Here is a 23,091-nt window from a genome sequence, read left to right on the forward strand (position 1 = left end):
ACACACACAGGGAATGCTCTGATAGAGGACAGGACCCCACTAGCCCTTTGGGGAGACAGAGGGAGAGTTTGCCAGCACACACCAGAGCGCTATATATATACAGGGATAACCTTATATAAGTGTTTTTCCCCTTATAGCTGCTGTATTTTTAATACTGCGCCTAATTAGTGCCCCCCTCTCTTTTTTAACCCTTTCTGTAGTGTAGTGACTGCAGGGGAGAGCCAGGGAGCTTCCCTCCAACGGAGCTGTGAGGGAAAATGGCGCCAGTGTGCTGAGGAGATAGGCTCCGCCCCCTTCTCGGCGGCCTTATCTCCCGTTTTTCTGTGTATTCTGGCAGGGGTTAAAATTCATCCATATAGCCCTGGGGGCTATATGTGATGTATTTTCGCCAGCCAAGGTGTTTTTATTGCTGCTCAGGGCGCCCCCCCCCTAGCGCCCTGCACCCTCAGTGACCGAAGTGTGAAGTGTGCTGAGGAGCAATGGCGCACAGCTGCAGTGCTGTGCGCTACCTTGGTGAAGACAGGATGTCTTCTGCCGCCGATTTTCCGGACCTCTTCTTGCTTCTGGCTCTGTAAGGGGGCCGGCGGCGCGGCTCTGGGACCGGACTCCATGGCTGGGCCTGTGTTCGATCCCTCTGGAGCTAATGGTGTCCAGTAGCCTAAGAAGCCCAATCCACTCTGCACGCAGGTGAGTTCGCTTCTTCTCCCCTTAGTCCCTCGATGCAGTGAGCCTGTTGCCAGCAGGTCTCACTGAAAATAAAAAACCTAAAACTAAACTTTTCACTAAGCAGCTCAGGAGAGCCACCTAGTGTGCACCCTTCTCGTTCGGGCACAAAAATCTAACTGAGGCTTGGAGGAGGGTCATAGGGGGAGGAGCCAGTGCACACCAGGTAGTCCTAAAGCTTTACTTTTGTGCCCAGACTCCTGCGGAGCCGCTATTCCCCATGGTCCTTACGGAGTCCCCAGCATCCACTAGGACGTCAGAGAAACAGTGGTAAACAGTCAGAGATTTGGTTAAATGGAACGAGACAAGAAAGAGTCTCTGTGCTACTAGGTGCTGACAATGGCGTTACATCTCAGCAGGCTGCTGTACTTTGCAGGATGTCAACCAACAGAAGGACTCGTCATCAGCGCAGCAAGGTGCCTGTATAGGGCGCCAGGAGTCGGACACTGCAGGGCCGAATCTGTCCATTGTCTGGACCACAAGTGAGAGGTGCTCCAGGAAAGAGCTGACGGACACTCGGAGGATGCGGGCTTCATCTGCTTGCCAGTGTCTGCACAAATACAACATTACGCTGGAATCAGAGAGTCATTCGAAGATCACGTTGGTTAAATAACATGGGGGCAGACATTTTTAACAGCTAAACCAACATCTATATAAGAATGCAGTCTACCCATACTCTGAGGACACATAACAGCACGGTGCTACCGCTACCTGTGGGTCAGCAACATGGGAACACTTGGGGGTTACTTAGGTGCCTATTGCAGCTGTGACATTCATGCACGGCTGTGACGTCTCACTGTATGATGCCCATGACACCGCTAACACATTCTCCATAGAATCAAAGTCTAAAACTTAATGATGTACACACATAAAATAATACAAACTTCAGATTTAAATACATACATCGCCATGGAGTTCTTAAAGTCGTATTGGATGACAGTAAATTGGTCTGATGAGTATGGGGATACACAGTGTGCACGGCAGTGCAAAAGGGCCTGATAGTATCCGCTCACCATCAGGACCAAAAAGAGACAGCGCGGGACCTGACCGTCATCAAGGTCTGATGGGTACTTTCTCAATCCAGGGAGTTATTTGGGAAGTGAGGCTCAGGGAGGTCTGTTTTGACTAGGAGACACAATGATGAGTGATTCTGAGTAGGAGACGCTGGGTTCTATGGAGTGGATCTGCTCAGCAGGGACAAGGGGCCTAATTCAGACCTGATCGCTGGCAGCCAGGGCTGTTTCTAGCCAATTTGGCTCCCAGTGCGAGATAAAAAAGGGTGTGTGGCCTCATCTAAATGGGCGTGGCCTCATCTAAATGGGCATGGCCTCGTCTGAAAAAACAATCCAGTTTTTGACCCTGCTCCAACAGATCACGACCACCACCACAGGAAAAAAAAATTCTACCATATTAAGCCCCACACAGTAATGCCCCCTGCACCATATTATGCCACACACAGCAATGCCCTTGATATATTAAATCCCCACACTACGGCAGGCAAAAGTCCCCATTTCACACATTACGGCAGGTGTCCCCATTTTACACATTGAGAGAGAGAGAATACTTACAGAGGCGATTACCGCTCTTCGGCCCGCCTCACCAGTCGCTCCTCGCGCCGGCCTTTCCCTCTTCCTAACTTGGATCCCCCTCTGTACTCCGCTCGGGGGGGGGGGGGGGGGGGGGGGGGAGTTTTGCGGAGTGACGGGGTTGCGTTGTGACGTAACGATGCAAGCGCGTCATTCCGTGAAACTCCGCCCCCCGAGCGGGTTACTCTGGGAGAAATAGGAGGGGGAAGCAGGGAGCCACAGTTAGTGCCGCGGCGGGCGCCCAGTGCGGTTGCACTGCTCGCCTGCCCCAAGAAACGGCCCTGCTGGCAGCGATTTTTGCAGCCCTGCGATCAGATAGCCGCTGCCTACAGGGGGAGTGTATTTTTGCTGTGCAGGTGTGCGATCGCATGTGTAGCAGAGCTGCACAAACTGATTCTGTGCAGTCTCTGCGCAGCCCAGGCCGCTGCGATCACTTTATCCTGTTCAGAACCGGATTTGACTTCAGACACCCTCCCTGCAAACGCTTGGACACGCCTGCGTTTTTCCAAACACTCTGAAAACGGTCAGTTGCCACCCACAAACGCCCTCTTCCTGTCAATCTCCTTGCGATCGCCGGTGCAAGTGGATCCTTCGCTCAAACCCGACGCTGGCCGACGATCCGCTTTGCAGCCGTCCGTCGCGCCTGCGCATTGTGGTTCATACGCATGCGCAGTTTGCCTCTGATCGCCCGCTGTGCGAAAAAAGCACAGCAGCAATCAGGGCTGAATTACCCCCAAAGTCAGAGCGGGCAATTACTGTCCATGTTGTGGTAACAGGGTTTCGAAATTGATGACTACTCATCGCCTTGGCCAATGGTCTAACAAACCACTTAGTAAGGATACCAAGGGGTAAATTTACTAAGATGGGAGTTCTATTTAAGATGGTATGTTGCCCATAGCAACCAATCAGATTCCAGGAATTATCTTCTAGAAGGTGCTAGATAAATGAGAAGTAGAATCTGATTGGTTGCTATTGGCAACATCCCATCTTAAATAGAACTCTCATCTTAGTAAATTTACCCCCATGATTGGGAACTGCAGCACTCAGGCCATCAGGATCTAACACCAGCAGGGTATGACCTCAGGCAGGGGAACAGAACAGGTAGATGGGGATGACAGAAAAAGAAGAGTAGCTGGTTGTAGGACAGAGCGATCACTTGGTCTTTCCCACTCGCTGCTCGTCTTTGTAGCTGATGTCAAGCGGTTTATGAAGAAGACTTGCTAAAATCAGCTATGAAGCAGTGTGTACATATAGAAACAACTGGGGAAGTCTTATACTTTATGGGTGGCCAGAAACCACGCTGCTTCCTCATGATTAGTCTAGTCCAGAGGTTCTCAAACGCGGCCCTCAAGGCACCCCAACAGTCCAGGTTTTGTGTATATCCATGGCTCAGCACAGATGGGTAAATCAAATTGACTGAGGTGCTAATTAAGTCACCTGTGGCCAAGCATGGATATACTTAAAACCACGGTTGAGAACCTCTGGTCTAATCCATTTTTTTTATAGGTGAGAAGGGGGGTCATTCCGAGTTGTTCGCTCGCTAGCAGATTTTAGCAGCATTGCACACGCTAGGCCGCCGCCCTCTGGGGGTGTATCTTAGCTTAGCAGAATAGCGAACGAAAGATTAGCAGAATTGCGAATAGTAAATTCTTAGCAGTTTCTGAGAAGCTCAAGATTTACTCCTACACTGCGATCAGCTCAGTCCGTTTCGTTCCTGGTTTGACGTCACAAACACGCCCTGCGTTCGGCCAGCCACTTCCCTGTTTCTCCAGACACTCCCGCGTTTTATCCTGGCACGCCTGTGTTTTTCCGCACACTCCCAGAAAACGGTCAGTTTCCGCCCAGAAACACCCACTTCCTGTCAATCACACTCCGATCACTTCAACGATGAAAATTCTTCGTTCGGACGTGAGTAAATCTACTAAATTTTGTGTTAAAATACTTAGCGCATGCGCACTGCGCACCATGCACATTTTAGCCTTAATCGCTCCGTTGCGAAAATCGGCAATGAGCGAACAACTCGGAATGACCCCCAAGGAGCGAACAACAGTGAAAGGAGCCTTACTCTGTAAACTAAAGACATTGTGGGATTAGGGGACAGCGTCTATTATTATTATTATTATTTATTATCCTTTATTTATATGGCGCCACAAGGGTTCCGCAGCGCCCAATTACAGAGTACATGAATAATCAAACAGGAAAACAGCAACTTACAGTTGATGACAGTATAGGACAAGTACAGGGTAAATAAACATAGTTACATCAGCAGATGACACTGGAATAAGTATCAGGTGGCAGAAGACTGCTGGAGTTGATGCAGTTGAAGATTATTAAAGTAAGAAAGGATAAGCACATGAGGGAAGAGGGCCCTGCTCGTGAGAGCTTACATTCTAAAGGGGAGGGGTAGACAGACAGGGGTGACACAGATGGGGTACATAGAGAGTGTAGAACAGAGGGTTAGGATGAGTCTACTATGTAAAGCTGTGTGGCGCCCCCATCTGTCAGTGCGCCCTCTGTCTGACAGTGACCCATTGAAATATACTGCCTATGTGACAAACAGTGCCAGACTATTACACCCTGATCAGACAGCAGAACATGAGACCCGGCTGCCGCAGCTGAGGTAAGAGCTGGAGCGGCGTCACTTACACATGGAGAACGTTGTCTGTGATGCTCAATGTCTTGCTGACGCCTCCTTTCCTGGGCTCTGCGTCCGGGCACAATGTGTCGTGAGCGATCTGGGCTTCTCCGGAGCAGGGGAAGGGCACGTGCAGCTGGCTGTATGGTTGTTATGGAAATGTAAGAGACAATTCTGAACATATATAGAAAGAAAGATCATCCTTCTGACATTACTATGCTATAGAAGCTTTGCGACCCGTTTTGTATTGTGTACTATCTGGGAAGTGATACTCTGTTTCAACACGGATAATCTGTATTGTAACGCTGCACAGAAGAGGCCAGTGAAGATATAAATTGATAACAAATCCGGACAAATCACTTCTACATCCTCCTTTACCCAGATGATCTGTCTCCTAGCATGGCAGAGACAAAGAGTGGCAGAAGAGAAGGTATACTGGGTGAAGAGGAATAATGTGGGCACAGATTCAGCATATTTAATAGGGACTTCCCAGCATCCTCTACTGCATTTGGCGAGGGAGTGTAATTGGCGGCAAGAGCTTCCATTTCTCTTACATCCTAGAGGATGCTGGGGACTCCGTAAGGACCATTGGGTATAGACGGGCTCCACAGGAGACATGGGCACTCTAAGACTTTAGATGGGTGTGAACTGGCTCCTCCCTCTATGCCCCTCCTCCAGACCTCAGTTAGATCCTGTGCCCAGAGGAGACTGGATGCACTGCAGGGGAGCTCTACTGAGTTTCTCTAGAAAATACTTTTGTTAGGTTTTTTATTTTCAGGGAGCACTGCTGGCAACAGGCTCCCTGCATCGTGGGACTGAGGGGAGAGAAGCAGATCCACTTTACTGGACTGATGGGCTCTGCTTCTTAGGCTACTGGACACCATTAGCTCCAGAGGGTCGGAACACAGGTGTCGTCCTTGCTGTTCGTCCCGGAGCCGCACTGCCGTCTTCCTCACAGAGCCGGAAGATAGAAGCCAGGTAAGTATATGAAGTAAGAAGACTTCAAAGGCGGCAGAAGACTTCAGATCTTCAGAGAGGTACCGCGCAGCGGTCGCGCCGCGCGCCATTGCTCCCACACACACACACACACACACACACACACACACAAGGCACAGCAAGGGTGCAGGGCGCAGGGGGGGCGCCCTGGGCAGCTATAATTACCTTACATAAAACTGGCACCATTATCAGATACTGCGGAGGCAGTATGTTATAAAACCCCCGCCAGTATAAACAAATGAGCGGGACCGAAGCCCACCGTCGAGGGGGCGGGGCTTGATCTTCTAGCACTAACCAGCGCCATTTTCTCCACAGCATGCTGCAGAGAAGCTGCTCCCGGACTCTCCCCTGCTGAACAAGTAACAGGGGACAAAAAACTCCAGTGTCGACTATGATGATGCAAGGTTGCACCCAAGGGTGGCCAAGAGTATTCAATATATGATTATTGCAATAAAGGATGTTTTGCATATCACAGAGGACCCCTCTGTCCCTGACACGAGGGTCTGCATGTTTAAAGAAAAGAAACCTGTGGTAACGTTTCCCCCATCTCATGAGCTGAACGCTTTATTTGAAAAGGCTTGGGAAACTCCAGACAAGAGACTGCAAGTTCCCAAGAGAATTATTATGGTGTATCCTTTCCCCTCAGAGGACAGGTTACGGTGGGAATCCTCGCCCACGGTGGACAAGGCCTTGACGCGCTTGTCCAAAAAGGTTGCACTACCGTCCCCGGACATGGCAGCCCTCAAGGATCCTGCGGATCGCAGACAGGAAACTACCTTAAAATCAATTTATACGACTACGGGTGCCCTCCTCAGACCGGCAGTAGCGTCGGCATGGGTGGGTAGCGCAATTGCAGCGTGGTCAGATAACTTGTCATCTGACATAGACACCCTAGATAAAGATAGTATTTTGTTGACCTTGGGTCACATTAAGGACGCAGCGTTATATATGAGAGAGGCTGCGAGAGATATTGGGCTGTTGGGTTCAAGAGCCAATGCCACGGCAGTTTCTGCTAGAAGGTCCCTGTGGACCCGTCAATGGACAGGTGATGCTGATTCAAAGAGACATATGGAGGCTTTGCCTTACAAAGGTGAAGTTTTATTTGGGGAGGGCCTCGCGGACCTGGTTTCCACACCTACCGCGGGTAAGTCTTCTTTTTTGCCTTACGTTCCCCCACAGCAAAAGAAAACACCTCAATACCAGATGCAGTCCTTTCGGTCGCATAAGTTCAGAAAGAGTCGGGGCTCTTCCTTCCTCGCCAGAGGTAGAGGGAAAAGAACACCAGCTACGGCTAGTTCCCAGGAACAAAAGTCCTCCCCGGCCTCTACAAAATCCACCGCATGACGCTGGTGCTCCGCTGAGGGATTCCGCACCGGTGGGGGCACGTCTTCTGCTCTTCAGCCAGGTCTGGGTTCAGTCGGATTTGGATCCTTGGGCGGTCGAAATCGTATCCCAAGGCTACAAACTGGAGTTCGAAGAGGTGCCTCCACACCGATTTTTAAAATGGGCCTTGCCAGCTTCTCCCCAGAGAGGGAAATAGTTTCAGCTGCCATACAAAAGCTGTGTCAACAGCAGGTGATTATCAAGGTTCCCCTAATGCAACAGGGGAAGGGGTTTTATTCAACCCTATTTGTAGTCCCGAAGCCGGATGGCTCGGTCAGACCAATTCTGAATCTAAAATCCCTTAACCTATATTTGAAAAGGTTCAAATTCAAGATGGAATCTCTCCGGGCAGTGATCTCCAGCCTGGAAGGGGGGGATTTCATGGTGTCACTAGACATAAAGGATGCATACCTTCATGTCCCCATATATCCGCCTCATCAGGCGTACCTGAGATTCGCTGTACAAGATTGTCATTACCAGTTTCAGACGTTGCCGTTTGGGCTTTCCTACGGTCCCGAGAATTTTCACCAAGGTAATGGCGGAAATAATGGTGCTCCTGCGCAAGCAAGGAGTCACAATTATCCCATACTTGGACGATCTACTGATAAAGGCAAGATCAAGAGATCAGTTACTGAAAAGCGTGTCTCTCTCCCTGAAAGTACTACAACAACACGGCTGGATTCTAAATCTACCAAAGTCGCAGTTGGTTCCGACAACTCGGCTGTCATTTTTGGGCATGGTTCTGGACACGGAAAAAAAGAGGGTTTTTCTACCAACGGAAAAAGCCCAGGAACTCCAGAACATGGTCAAGGACCTGCTAAAACCAAAAAGAGTGTCAGTTCATCAATGCACTCGAGTGTTGGGAAAGATGGTGGCGACCTACGAGGCCATTCCGTTCGGCAGGTTCCATGCAAGAACTTTTCAGTGGGACCTTCTGGACAAGTGGTTCGGGTCCCATCTACAAATGCATCGGAGGATAAGCCTGTCCCTCAGGGCCAGGGTATCCCTCCTGTGGTGGCTTCAGAGTGCTCCCCTTCTAGAGGGTCGCAGGTTCGGCATTCAAGATTGGGTTCTTGTTACCACGGACGCGAGCCTCCGTGGATGGGGAGCAGTTACACAAGGAAAAAAATTTCAGGGAATATGGTCAAGCCAGGAGGCTTGTCTACACATCAATGTGCTGGAATTAAGGGCCATATACAACGGCCTACAACAAGCGGAAAATCTTCTTCGCAACCTACCCGTTCTGATTCAGTCAGACAACGTCACAGCCGCGGCGCATGTAAACCGCCAAGGCGGGACAAGGAGCAGAGCAGCAATGGCAGAAGCCACCAGGATTCTTCGCTGGGCGGAAAATCATGTAAGCGCTCTCTCAGCAGTCTTCATTCCGGGAGTAGACAACTGGGAAGCAGACTTCCTCAGCAGACACGATCTCCATCCAGGAGAGTGGGGACTTCATCAAGAGGTCTTTGCAGAGGTAACAAGTCGTTGGGGACTTACTCAAATAGACATGATGGCGTCACGCCTCAACAAAAAGCTTTGGACGTATTATTCCAGGTCGAGGGTCCCTCAGGCAGTGGCGGTGGATGCCCTGGTGACACCGTGGGTGTTTCAGTCGGTCTATGTGTTCCCTCCTCTTCCACTCATCTCAAAAATATTGAGAATCATAAGACGAACAAGAGTGCAGACAATACTCATTATTCCAGATTGGCCTCGAAGGGCCTGGTATTCAGACCTTCAGGAAATGCTCACAGAAGATCCGTGGCCTCTTCCTCCCAGGGAGGACATGTTGAAACAGGGGCCCTGTGTGTTCCAAGACTTACCGCGGTTACGTTTGACGGCGTGGCGGTTGAACACCAAATCCTAGCTAGGAAAGGTATTCCGGGGGAAGTCATCCCTACTCTAATCAAAGCTAGGAAGGAGGTAACGGCAAAGCACTATCACCGTATCTGGAGGAAATATGTATCTTGGTGTGACGCCAAGAATGCTCCTACGGAAGATTTTCAGCTGGGTCGTTTTCTCCATTTTCTACAGACGGGAGTGGATATGGGCCTAAAGTTAGGCTCCATTAAGGTGCAGATTTCTGCCTTATATATATTATTTCAGAAGGAATTGGCTTCTCTCCCAGAAGTCCAGACTTTTGTAAAGGGAGTGCTGCACATCCAACCTCCTTTTGTGCCCCCAGTGGCACCGTGGGACCTTAACGTGGTGTTACAGTTCCTTAAATCACACTGGTTTGAACCTCTTCAAACAGTTGAATTAAAATTTCTCACTTGGAAAGTGGTCATGTTGTTGGCCTTGGCATCTGCGAGGCGGGTGTCCGAATTGGCGGCTTTGTCTCACAAGAGCCCCTATCTGATTTCCCATGTGGATCGAGCAGAGTTGAGGACTCGTCCTCAATTTCTGCCTAAAGTGGTTTCATCGTTTCATATGAACCAACCTATTGTGGTGCCTGTGGCTACGGGTGACTTGGAGGATTCCAAGTCCCTTGATGTAATCAGGGCCTTAAAAATGTATGTAGCCAGGACGGCTCGGGTTAGGAAAACAGAGGCACTGTTTGTCCTGTATGCAGCCAACAAGGTTGGCGCTCCTGCTTCTAAGCAGACTATTGCTCACTGGATCTGTTTCACACGATTCAGCAGGCTCATTCTACGGCTGGATTGCCGTTGCCAAATTCGGTAAAGGCCCATTCCACTAGGAAGGTGGGCTCTTCTTGGGCGTCTGCCCGAGGAGTCTTGGCATTACAGCTTTGCCGAGCAGCTACTTGGTCGGGTTCAAACACTTTTGCAAAATTCTACAAGTTTGATACCCTGGCTGATGAGGACCTCATGTTTGCTCAATTGGTGCTGCAGAGTCATCCGCACTCTCCCGCCCGGTCTGGAGCTTTGGTATAAACCCCATGGTCCTTACGGAGTCCCCAGCATCCTCTAGGACGTAAGAGAAAATAATAAGATTTTAAACCTACCGGTAAATCTTTTTCTCCTAGTCCGTAGAGGATGCTGGGCGCCCGTCCCAGTGCGGACATATTTCTGCATGACTTGTATATAGTTGTTGCTTACATAAGGGTTATGTTACAGTTAAGATCAGTCGTTGGCTGATACCGTTTTGTTCATACTGTTAATTGGTTACGTATATTCCAGGTTATACAGTGTGGATGGTGTGGGCTGGTATGAATCTTGCCCTTAGATTAACAAAAATCCTTTCCTCGTACTGTCCGTCTCCTCTGGGCACAGTTTCTCTGTCCTCAACTCAGCTCTATCCACATGGAAAATGAGATAGGGGCTTTTGTGAGACAAAGCCGCCAATTCGGACACCCGCCTTGCAGATGCCAAGGCCAACAACATGACCACCTCCCAAGTGAGAAATTTTAATTCAACTGTTTGAAGAGGCTCAAACCAGTGAGATTTTAGGAACTGTAACACCACGTTAAGGTCCCATGGTGCCACTGGGGGCACAAAAGGAGGCTGGATGTGTAGCACTCCCTTTACAAAAGTCTGGACTTCTGGGAGAGAAGCCAATTCCTTCTGGAAGAATATAGATAGGGCCGAAATCTGTACCTTAATGGAGCCTAACTTTAGGCCCATATCCACTCCTGTCTGTAGAAAGTGGAGAAAACAGCCCAAGTGGAAATCTTCCGTAGGAGCATGCTTGGCTTCACACCAAGATACATACTTCCTCCAGATACGGTAATAATGTTTCGCCGTCACCTCCTTTCTATCCTTTATCAGAGTAGGGATGACTTCCTCCGGAATACCTTTTCCAGCTAGGATTCGGGGTTCAACCGCCATGCCGTCAAACGTAACCGCGGTAAGTCTTGGAACACGCAGGGCCCCTGCTGCAACAGGTCCTACCTGAGAGGAAGAGGCCAAGGATCTTCTGTGAGCATCTCCTGAAGATCTGAATACCAGGCCCTTCGAGGCCAATCTGGAACAATGAGTATTGTCTGCACTCTTTTTCGTCTTATGATTCTCAATATTTTTGAGATGAGAGGAAGAGGAGGGAACACATAGACCGACTGAAACACCCATGGTGTCACCAGGGCGTCCACCGCTACTGCATGCGGGTCCCTTGACCTGGCACAATACCTCCGAAGCTTCTTGTTGAGGCGTGACGGCATCATGTCTATTTGAGGAAGTCCCCAAAGACTTGTTATCTCTGCAAAAACTTCTTGATGAAGTCCCCACTCTCCTGGATGGAGATCATGTCTGCTGAGGAAGTCTGCTTCCCAGTTGTCCACTCCCGGAATGAACACGCTGACAGAGCGCTTACGTGATTTTCTGCCCAGCGCAGAATCCTGGTGGCTTACGCCATTGCCACTCTGCTCCTTATCCCGCCTTGGCGGTTTACATGAGCCACGGCTGTGACGTCTGATTGAATCAGAACCGGTAGGTCGCGAAGAAGATTCTCCGCTTGTCGTAGGCCGTTGTATATGGCCCTCAATTCCAGTATGTTGATGTGTAGACAAGCCTCCTGGCTTGACCATAGTCCCTGAAAATTCCTTCCTTGTGTGACTGCTCCACATCCTCTGAGGCTCGCGTCCGTGGTCACCAGAACCCAGTCGTGAATGCCGAACCTGCGACCCTCTAGAACAGTGGTTTTCAACCACTGTGCCGCGGCACACTGGTGTGCCGCCAGTAGCTTTTACATGTGCCGCCAGAGATGCGCTGCCCGTCAGCACGCCTGTAAACTTTGGCAACGCACCATGACACATCACGTGGCCGCCCGCTGCAAGCCCGGCTGGCTGGCTGGCTGGCCGGCCGGCCGCCCACCCACCCACCCACCCGCCCGCCGCCCACCCGCCCGCCGCCGCCGCCAGCCGCCAGCCAAGTGCTACTCCCTGCTGCTCCTGACTGCTCACGGCCTCTTTAACTCCTGCCGGCTGACGCTGAGGGAGGGAGAGGCAAAGGGAAAAGTAATATTGAAACCTACTTACAGGTATGGTCCAGTGTATGTGTGAGGAATTAACGTGGGGGCCAATATGTGTAATCACTGTGGGGGGCCCATGTGTGTAATTACTGTGTGTGTGTGTGTGTGTGTGTGTGTGTGTGTGTGTGTGTGTGTGTGTGTTGGGGGGGAAGGGGGAAGGGAATGATATGTGTAATTACTGTGTGTGTGGAAGGCCAATGTGTGTAATTGCTGGGGGGAACAATATGTATAATTAGTGTGGGGGGCCCATGTGTGTAATTACTGTGTGTGTGTGTGTGTGTGTGTGTGTGTGTGTGTGTGTGTGTGTGTGTGTGTGTGTATATGTGTAATTACTGTGTGTGGAAGGCCAATATGTATAATTACTGTGGGGGGACAATATGTGCAATTAATGTGGGGGGGACAATATGTGCAGTTACTGTGGGGGGGACAATATGTGCAAATACTGTGGGGGGGGGACAATATGTGCAATTACTGAGAGGGGGACAATATGTGCAATTACTGTGGGGGGGACAATATGTGCAATTAATGTGGGGGGACAATATGTGCAATTACTGTGGGGGGGACAATATGTGCTATTACTATGGGGGGGACAATATGTGCAATTACTGTGGGGGGGACAATATGTGCAATTACTGTGGGGGGGACAATATGTGCAATTACTGTGGGGGGACAATATGTGTAATTACTGTGGGAGCCAGTGCATTCGTTTCATTACTGTGGGGACCAATGTGTGTTTTAATTCCCCATGTGGGCCAAAGTGTGTGTTTTGGGGGGGGCGTTTTGGTTCGTGGAGTACTGACGGTGTACCTTGGCAATTTTAGAATTTTGTTTTGCGTGCCCCGAATTGAAAAAGGTTGAAAATCACTGCTCTAGAAGGTGAGCACTCTGCAGCCACCACAGGAGAAACACCCTGGCCCTGGGGGACAGGGTTATTTTCTGATGTATTTGAAGATGGGACCCGGACCACTTGCCCAGAAGGTCCCATTGAAAAGTCCTCGCATGAAACCTGCCGAAGGGGATGGCCTCGTAGGTCGCCACCATTTTTCCCAGTACTCGAGTGCATTGATGGACTGACACTCTTTTAGGCTTTAACAGGTCTTTGATCATGTTCTGGGGTTTCTGGGCTCTTTTCTACCGGGAGAAAAACCCCTCTGTTTTTCCGTATCCCGAATCATGCCCAAAAAAATACAACCGAGCTGTCGGAACCCACTGCTACTTTGGTAAATTTAGAATCCAGCTGTGCTGTTGTAGTACTCTCAGGGAGAGAGACACTGTCTTTAATAACTGTTCCCCTGAACTCGCTTTTATCAGGAGATCGTCCAAGTATGCGATACTTGTGACCCCTTGTTTGCGCAGGAGTACCATTATTTCCGCCATTACCTTGGTGAAATTCTCGGGCCCGTAGAAAGCCCCAACGGCAACGTCTGAAACTGGTAATGACAATCCTGTACAGCGAACCTTAGGTACGCCCGATGAGGAGGATATATGGGGACATGAAGGTATGCATCCTTTATGTCTAGTGACACCATAAAATCCCCCCCTTTCCAGGCTGGATATCCTTGCCTTGAGAGATTCCATCTTGAATCTGAACCTCTTTAAATGTAGGTTTAGGGATTTTAGATTCAGAATTGGTCTGACCGAGCCATCCGGCTCTGGGAACACAAATAGGGCTGAATAAAACCCTTTTCCCTGTTGCACTAGGGCAGGGGTGGCCAGACTTTTGGAGTCGGTGATCTACTTTGAAAGCTGAAAAGCTTTTGTGATCTACTCATGCAGGATAATTTTGCGTGCCGCAGGCGCGCGCCACAAATAGGGGTGTGGTATAACAAAAAAGGGGCGTGGTATAACAAAAAGGGGCGTATCCTTGCTGCACTGGGTGTTATGACTGTCTCGCACGAAATCACTCATTGGCCCCCCACAGGTAAAAACCTCAAACACATATGCCCCCACAGTGCCAGATACACATATGCCCCCACAGTACCAGATATACCCCCACAGTGCCAGATATGCCCCCAGTGCCATGTGCCACATATGCCCCCACAGTGCCAGATATACATATGCCCCCAGTGCCCAATATGCCTCCACAGTGCCACATATGCTCCCACAGTGCCAGATATGCCCCCACAGTGCCACATATACCCCCACAGTGCCACATATGCCCCCACAGTGCCAGATATGCCCCCACACTGTTAGATATGCCCCCACAGTGCCACATGTGCCCACAGTACCACATATAACCCCACAGTGCCATATGTGCCCCCACAGTGCCATGTGCCGACAGTGCCACATATGCCCCTACAGTGCCAGATACACATATGCCCCCAGTGCCAGATATGCCTCCAGTGCCACATATGCTCCCACAGTGCCAGAAATGCCCCCACAGTGCCATGTGCCCACAGTGCCACATATTCCCCCACAGTGCCACATATGCCCACAGTACCACATATGACCCCACAGTGCCATATGTGCCCACAGTGCCCCATATGCCCCCACAGTGCCACATATGCCCACAGTACCACATATGACCCCACAGTGCCATATGTGCCCTCACAGTGCCATGTGCCCACAGTGCCCCATATGCCCCCACAGTGCCCCCACAGTACCACATATGCCCACAGTACCACATATGACCCCACAGTGCCATGTGCCCACAGTGCCACATATGCCCCCACAGTGCCACATATGCCCCCACAGTGCCATGTGCCCACAGTGCCACATATGCCCCCACAGTGCCATGTGCCCACAGTGCCAGATATACTTACTTTAGCTGGCTGGATCCCCGCTGGCTGGATCCTGCTCCCGTGCCTGCTCCCGCTTCCTGCCGCTGCTGCTGTCCTGCTGCCACTGCGCTGACTGGATCAATCCAGATCCAGCAGGCGCACAGACTCCTCACATCGCGTTCCCAATCGTGCATTGCGCGGGTGCGCGGCTGACGTCATGACGTCACCCGCGCAATGCATCATTGGGAACACTCCGGGCAGGGGCAGCAAGTTACACTTGGATCGCGATCTACCGGTGAGAGCTCCGCGATCTACCGGTAGATTGCGATCGACGTTTTGGCCGCCTCTGCACTAGGGGAACCATGATAAACACCTGCTGTTGACCCAGCTTTAGTATGGCAGCCAAAACTATTTTCCTCTCCGGGGAAGTAGCTGGCAAGGCCGATTTGAAAATCGGTGTGGAAGCACCTCTTTCATGGATGTGGTAGAGGCCGGGGAGGACACTTTCCAGTGAACTGGCCGTAGCCGGTGATCTTTTCCCTTTACCTCTACCTCTGGCGAGGAAATACAGCCACGCCCCTTTCTGAACTTACGTGACCGCAAGGACTGCATCTGTTATTAGGGTGTTTCCTTTTGCTGTGGGGGAACATAAGGCAAAAAAGACGACTTACCCGCGGTAGCTGTGAAAACCCGCGAGGCCCTCCCCAAATAAAACTTCACCCTTGCAAGGTAAAGCTTCCATATGACTCTCTGAGTCAGCATCACCTGTCCATTGACAGTTCCGCAGGGACCTACTAGCAGAACCTGCCATGGCCTTAGCCCTTGAACCCAAACACCCAATATCTCTCGCAGCCTTTCTCATATATAGTGCTGCGTCCTTGATGTGACCTAAGGCCAACACCATACTATCTTTATCTAGGGTGTCAATGTTAGACGACAAGTTACCAGCCCCAGCTGTAATTGTGCTACCTACCCATGCTGACGCTACTGCAGGTCTAAATAGGGCTCCGGCAGTCGCATAAAATTTATTTTAAGGTAGATTCCTGCCTACTATCCGCAGGATCCTATAGGGCCGCCGTATCAGGGGACGGTAATGCTACCTTCTTGGACCAGGGCGTTAGGGCCTTGTCCAGCGTGGGCGAGGATTCCCACCGTAACCTGTCCTTTGAGGAGAAAGGAGACGCCATAATAATACCCTTGGGAACCTGCAGTCTAATGTCAGGAGTCTTCCCAAGCTGTTTTAAATAAAACGGTCAGCTCATGAGATGAGTTAGGTTATTTTTCTTCAAATATGCAGACCCTCGTGTCAGGGACAGTGGAGTCCTCTGTGATATGCAAAACAACGTTTATTGCAATAAACCTATATTGAATACTGTCGCGACCCATGGGTGCAACCTTGCATCATCCTAGTCGACACTGGAGTCGGAATCCGTGTCGGTATCAGTGCCTGCTAACTGGGTAAAGGGACATTTATGGGACCCTGAAGGGTCCTGGGACACAGTAAAAGCCTTGGGTTAATTCCCTGCTCGCTTTTGGACTCTGCTTTGTCCAATCTGTAATAAAGCCACATTATCATGCAAAACATTCCACATGTCCACCCAGTCAGGTGTCGGCTGTGCCGACAGAGACACCACCACCATCTGCTCTGCTACCTCCCAAGACGAGCCTTCCGCTTCAGACATGTCGACACGCATGTACTGACACCCCCACACACACTGGGATAAATAAATATGGGGACTGACCCACAACAAGGTCCTTTGGAGAGGCAGAGAGAGAGAATGCCAGCACACACCCAGCGCCACAATATGCTGAAAACACGGTCCCAGCCTAAATAGCGCTTTATATATATAAATATATGTACCATCTGCACCAAATAAATGTGCCCCCCCTCGTTTTTGTCCCGTTATTGTTCAGCAGGGGAGAGTCTGGGAGCACTTCTCTGCAGCATGCTGTGGAGAAAAAATGGCGCTGGTTAGTGCTGGAGGATCAAGCCCCGCCACCTCGACGGCGGGCTTCGGTCCCGCTCAATTTCTTTATACTGGCGGGGGTTTTTATAATATATATTGCCTCAGCAGTATCTAATATCTGTGCCAGTGCTGTTTATGAGGTAATAATTGCTGCCCAGGGCGCCCCCCCCCCTGCGCCCTGCACCCGTGCAGTGCTGTGTGTGTGTGTGTGTGTGTGTGTGTGTGTGTGTGTGTGTGTGTGTGTTGGGAGCAATGGCGCGCAGCGTTACCTCAGTGACGATCTGAACTCTTCTGCCACCTTTGAAGTCTTCTTTCTTCTCATATTCACCCGGCTTCTATCTTCCGGCTCTTTGAGGAGGCGCGGCTCCGGAACGAATGACGAGGATGTGTGTTCCGACCCTCTGGAGCTAATGGTGAATGGTGTCCAGTAGCCTAAGAAGCAGAGCCTATCATTTAAGTAGGTCTGCTTCTCTCCCCTCAGTCCCACGATGCAGGGAGCCTGTAGCCAGCAGGGATCCCTGAAAATAAAAAACCTAACAAAAGTCTTTTTCAGAAAAACTCAGGAGAGCTCCCCTGCAATGCACCCAGTCTCCTCTGGGCACAGGATCTAACTGAGGTCTGGAGGAGGGGCATAGAGGGAGGAGGCAGTGCACACCCATTCTATCCTAAAGTCTTTAGAGTGCCCATGTCTCCTGCGGAGCCCGTCTATACCCCATGGTCCTTATGGAGTCCCCAGCATCCTCTAGGACGTAAGAGAAAAGATTTTAAACCTACCGGTAAATCTTTTTCTCCTAGTCCGTAGAGGATGCTGGGCGCCCGTCCCAGTGCAGACAAATTCTGCAAGGCTTGTATATAGTTGTTGCTTAAATAAGGGTTATGTTACAGTTGAGATCAGTCTTCTGGCTGATGCTGTTTTGTTCATACTGTTAACTGGTTTTAGTGGTTTAGTATATACCATGTTGTACGGTGTGGATGGTGTGGGCTGGTATGTATCTCGCCCTTAGATTAACAAAAATCCTTTCCTCGTACTGTCCGTCTCCTCTGGGCACAGTTCTTTAACTGAGGTCTGGAGGAGGGGCACAGAGGGAGGAGCCAGTTCACACCCATCTAAAGTCTTAGTCTGCGGAGCCCGTCTATACCCCATGGTCCTTACGGAGTCCCCAGCATCCTCTACGGACTAGGAGAAAAACATTTACCGGTAGGTTTAAAATCTTATTTTTGTCCCCCCACCAAGTGCGGTGAGAGCCCCTTCCACTCTCTGCTGGCACCGACATACTGTATGTGTGGGTTATTTTGTTTCTGTGCAGGGTAAATACTGGCTGCTTTATTTTTACACTGCAATTTAGATTGCAGATTGAACTCACCCCACCCAAATCTATCTCTCTCTGCACATGTTATATCTGCCTCCCCTGCAGTACACATGGTTTTGCCCAACTGCTAAAAAATTTCCTGCTGCGATCAACTTGGAATTACCCCCATTGTTAATGTCACACATTTAATCTATCCCAGGTTATTGCAATGGGAAAATAAGTGCGGAAAGCAGAATACTGAGAATGAATAGGAGTCAGACTGCCGCCCCCTGTTAATGAGACAAATATTTAGGCAACACCAAAATCCTTCCAGAACATGGAAGTAGCCGTGGACATCGAAAGCCCCACAACGAATGGTTGCCGGGCTTGCAACATTAAATCGAGAGATGCAATGGCTACTAGCTATCGCATCAAAACCATTCAGGGGTGGGCATCAGAAAGCTGCATCCGATGGCTGGCAAACATCAAATACCCACAACTCGATGGAAGAAGTACTTCCATCAGATCAGGAACATCGTTAGGAAAAACACAAGGAAAAGGAAGCCAGTGTGGTTTGCAAAAGAAGTAGCAAATATTGTGAGAGCAAAAAAGATGGCTTTTAGGAAATATAAGCAGACACAAAATAATGAAGACAAAAAGATATATCTTGTTAGACAGAAAGAGACAAAGAAGGTAATCAGATGTGCAAAGGCACAAGCTGAGGAGAAAATGGCCCAGTCAGTGGGTAAAGGAGGCAAAACTTTTTTTAGGTATATAAGCGAAAGGAGAAAAACAAAAGGCGGAATTATAAAACTAAAGACGGACACTGGGAGTCTTGTTGAAGGAGACAATTTAATAGCAGATCATCTTAATGATTATTTTTGCTCAGTATTTACTACTGAAAGAGAGGGGAAGGGGCCACAGTTAAGTTGCAGGGATATTCAGGAAAATGAAACAAGTACATTTACAGAGGAGAAGGTCCTAACAGAACTCTCAAAGCTGAAAGTGGACAAATCTATGGGGCCAGATGGGATACATCCAAGGATACTAAAAGAACTTAAAGAGGTGCTGGTAGCACCATTGACAGATTTATTCAACCAGTCATTAGCTACAGGAGTAATTCCAGGGGACTGGAAAAGAGCAAACGTAGTCCCACTGCACAAAAGTGGAAGCAAGGAAGAGGCAAACAACTACAGACCAGTGAGTCTTACATCAGTAGTAGGGAAATTGATGAAAACACTCTTAAAAGAAAGAGTTGTAGATTATCTCAAATCCGGCAATTTACTGGATCCCAAACAGCATGGATTCACTGGGGGGAGATCATGTCAAACAAATCTTATTGACTTTTTTGACTGTGTGACTAAAGTGATGGATAAAGGTGGAGCCATGGATATAGCTTATCTAGACTTTAGTAAGGCTTTTGACACAGTTCCACATCGCAGACTGCTAAATAAACTTGAAAGTTTGGGATTGGATATTAGGATTATTGAATGGATAAGATCTTGGTTGAAGGATAGAAAACAGAGAGTTGTGGTAAATGGAGTGCATTCACAGGAGGGAAATGTTACCAGTGGAGTACCCCAGGGATCTGTACTTGGACCAGTGCTTTTTAATATCTTTATTGGTGACATTGCAAATGGCATTAAAGGGAAAGTATGCCTTTTTGCAGATGACACAAAGGTATGCAACAGGGTAGACACACCAGGTGGGGTAAAACAAATGATTGAGGATCTAGGTAGACTAGAGGAATGGTCAAGAGTCTGGCAATTACAGTTTAATGCCAAAAAATGCAAAATCATGCACTTGGGTCTCAAAAATCCTAAAGCTAAATACAGTATTAATGGCACTATACTGGAAACTACTGAGGAGGAAAGGGATCTAGGAGTCACTATTTCAGATGACTTAAAGGCAGGTAAGCAATGTAACAAGGCAATGAGGAAGGCTAGTCAGATGCTTGGCTGCATTGGGAGAGGAATCAGCAGCAGAAAGAAAGAAGTAATAATGCCACTGTATACAGGGCCGGTTCTAAGATTTGTGGCGCCCCGGGCAAAATATGGGGGCGTGGCTTCAATTGGGGGCGTGGTCAACGCGCTGAAAGAAAAAATAAAAATAAATAAAAAGTATACTTACCATCCCCGTTCCTGATCCAGACCCCCTCCGCCGGCGGAGCCGCTCTTCTCCTCTCCTCTCCTCTCTTCAATCTATGGGAGAGACGTTATTACGTCTCTCCCATAGAACAGCATAGACACTAGAGGTCAATTATGACCCCTAGTGTCTGTGCCACTATGCTGTGCGGTGCGCGATGACGTCATCGCACATCGCACAGCAAAGGTCCTCTAGACGAAGGGAAACTAGACCGTAGCGTCTAGTTTCCCTTCATGGAGAGGACCTTTGCTGTGCGGTGCGCGATGACGTCATCGCGCACCGCACAACTAAGGTCCCCTCAATGAAGGGAAACTAGACGCTACGCGTCTAGTTCCCTTCAAAGCGGGGGGGGGGGGGCACAGCAGGGCACTGCGGGGGACACAGTGGCGGATCTTGCCCTGGTGCGGCGCCCTCCGGATGGCGCCGGCGCCCTCCGGAAGGCGGCGCCCCGGGCAAAAGTACCGCTTGCCCGTGGCAAGAACCGCCACTGACTGTATAGGTCATTGGTACGGCCTCATCTAGAATACTGTATTCAGTTCTGGAGGCCATATCTTCAAAAGGATATTAATACATTAGAAACTGTACAAAGGAGGGCAACTAAAATGGTGCATGGCCTACATCACAAAACATACCCAGAAAGACTAAGAAATCTCAATATGTATAGTTTGGAGCAGAGAAGGGAAAGGGGGGGGACATGATAGAAACTTTCAAATATATCAAGGGTTTTAACAAAGTCCAGGAGGGAAACATTCTCCAAATGAAGAGAAGCAATAGGACACGAGGACATGCACTGAGACTGGAGGGGGGGAGGTTCAGGGGAAATTTGCGGAAAAATTATTTCACAGAAAGGGTAGTGGACAAGTGGAATAGCCTCCCATCAGAGGTGGTAGAGGCTAAGACAGTAGAGCAATTTAAACATGCATGGGATAGACATAAGGATATCCTTACAAAGAAATAAGGATCAAATAAGGTTAGAGATAAAAATAATATAAAAAAAAAAAAAAAAGGGGCAGACTAGATGGGCCAAGTGGTTCTTATCTGCCGACAAATTCTATGTTTCTATGGATGGTTCCTAACCATTGGTTTCCGATGTCCATCCTTACATGGAGTAGTATTAATCACATCACAGTCTAGTACAGAGGTTCTCAAACTCGGTCCTCGGGAGCCCACACAGTGCATGTTTTGCAGGTAACCCAGCAGGTGCACAGGTGTATTAATTACTCACTGACACATTTTAAAAGGTCCACAGGTGGAGCTAATTATTTCACTTGCGATTCTGTGAGGAGACCTGCAAAACATGCACTGTGTGGGCCCCCGAAGACCGAGTTTGAGAACCTCTGGTCTAGTAGGTGGAATTGGGGAAGGTAAGCTAGGTATCCGGACTCCAGGTCGACAACAAAAAGGTCGACACACCTTAGGTCGACACCAATTGGTTGACACACCTTAGGTCGACGTGGACAAAAGGTCGTCAGGAACAAGGTCGACATGGAAAAAGGTCGACATGAGTTTTTTATGTTTTTTTTTTCTTTTTTGGAACCTTTTCATACTTAACGATCCACGTGGACTACGATTGGAACGGTAATCTGTGCCGAGCAAAGTGGAGCGAAGGCACCATGCCCGAAGCATGGCGAGCGAAGCGAGCTATGCGAGGGGACGCGGTGCACTAATTGGGGTTCCCGGTCACTCTACGAAGAAAACGACACCAAAAAAACATAAATAAACTCATGTCGACCTTTTGTCCTTGTCGACCTAAGGTGTGTCGACCAATTGGCGTCGACCTAAGGTGTGTCGACCTTTTTGTTGTCGACCCTGAGTCCCAGACCCGGTAAGCTAATGGTGTGTAAACTGCAGTCTAATCATTTAGAATACTTTACTAGGTACATGTAACAGCAATGTGGTAACAACGGAGAAATGGGATTTTACAGATTTTTCCTTCCATTAATAGGAAAATTAAATGTCATCCTTTTTACTGAGTCCTAATATAAATGAAAACACAGTTTACTAATCATACATGAATCTGAACAGAGTACAAATCTAACTATAACTGGCACAACGCACACACGTATGTGCAGTGCACACGCTGAATACACAGGCTACAGGATAAATTGCTGGGAACCAATGCTAACACACACACACACACTTTCCTGTCATCTCTGTCACCCAGAAATCCCTTTCTTCAGAATCAGATCACCACAGCATGTGAGAGGATACAAGTGCAGTGTGGGCGCCACTATCATAACTGGTGGCAAACAGTATTCATTCACCATAGAGAGCAGACGCAAATGCTAGACAGTCACTTTATGGAGGACTCGACTTTGGCAGCAATACAACTTGAAGAAGGCCAATCATTTGGCGACCCCTGCTGGCTGTTAGGGTAAGTGACAGATACATTTTCAACTTAACACAAGGCCAGTGGCTCTTAATCTGTGTGCCGTGGGTTGGTGGTCCAGGACCACTTAAAACATTTTATGGGCAATGTAATAGGCAAAACCAGTGCTGGTGGCTGTCAGTCATAAAATATGTGGACAAACAGAAAACAGGATTTTAATACCTACCGGTAAATCCTTTTCCCCTAGTCCATAGAGGATGCTGGGGTCCACTTCAGTACCATGGGGTATAGACGGTTCTGCAGGAGCCATGGGAACTTTAAGACTTTTTCAGATTGTGAACTGGCTCCTCCCTCTATGACCCTCCTCCAGACCTCAGTATAGGAACTGTGCCTAG

The 23,091-nt window shown here is 49.1% G+C and overlaps 1 long non-coding RNA gene across 1 annotated transcript; it reads right to left on the bottom strand.

Annotated features, from left to right (window-relative positions):
- Positions 1-965: 965 nt before the first annotated feature.
- Positions 966-22,650, bottom strand: LOC134947493 (uncharacterized). Its single transcript, XR_010182582.1, has 3 exons — positions 22,579-22,650; positions 4,956-5,084; positions 966-1,273 (listed from the first exon to the last, which is right to left on the bottom strand). It is a non-coding gene; the product is annotated as an uncharacterized LOC134947493 (long non-coding RNA).
- Positions 22,651-23,091: the final 441 nt, after the last annotated feature.

This window comes from Pseudophryne corroboree, chromosome 8 (assembly GCF_028390025.1).
Source record: "Pseudophryne corroboree isolate aPseCor3 chromosome 8, aPseCor3.hap2, whole genome shotgun sequence".
Taxonomy (NCBI): domain Eukaryota; kingdom Metazoa; phylum Chordata; class Amphibia; order Anura; family Myobatrachidae; genus Pseudophryne; species Pseudophryne corroboree.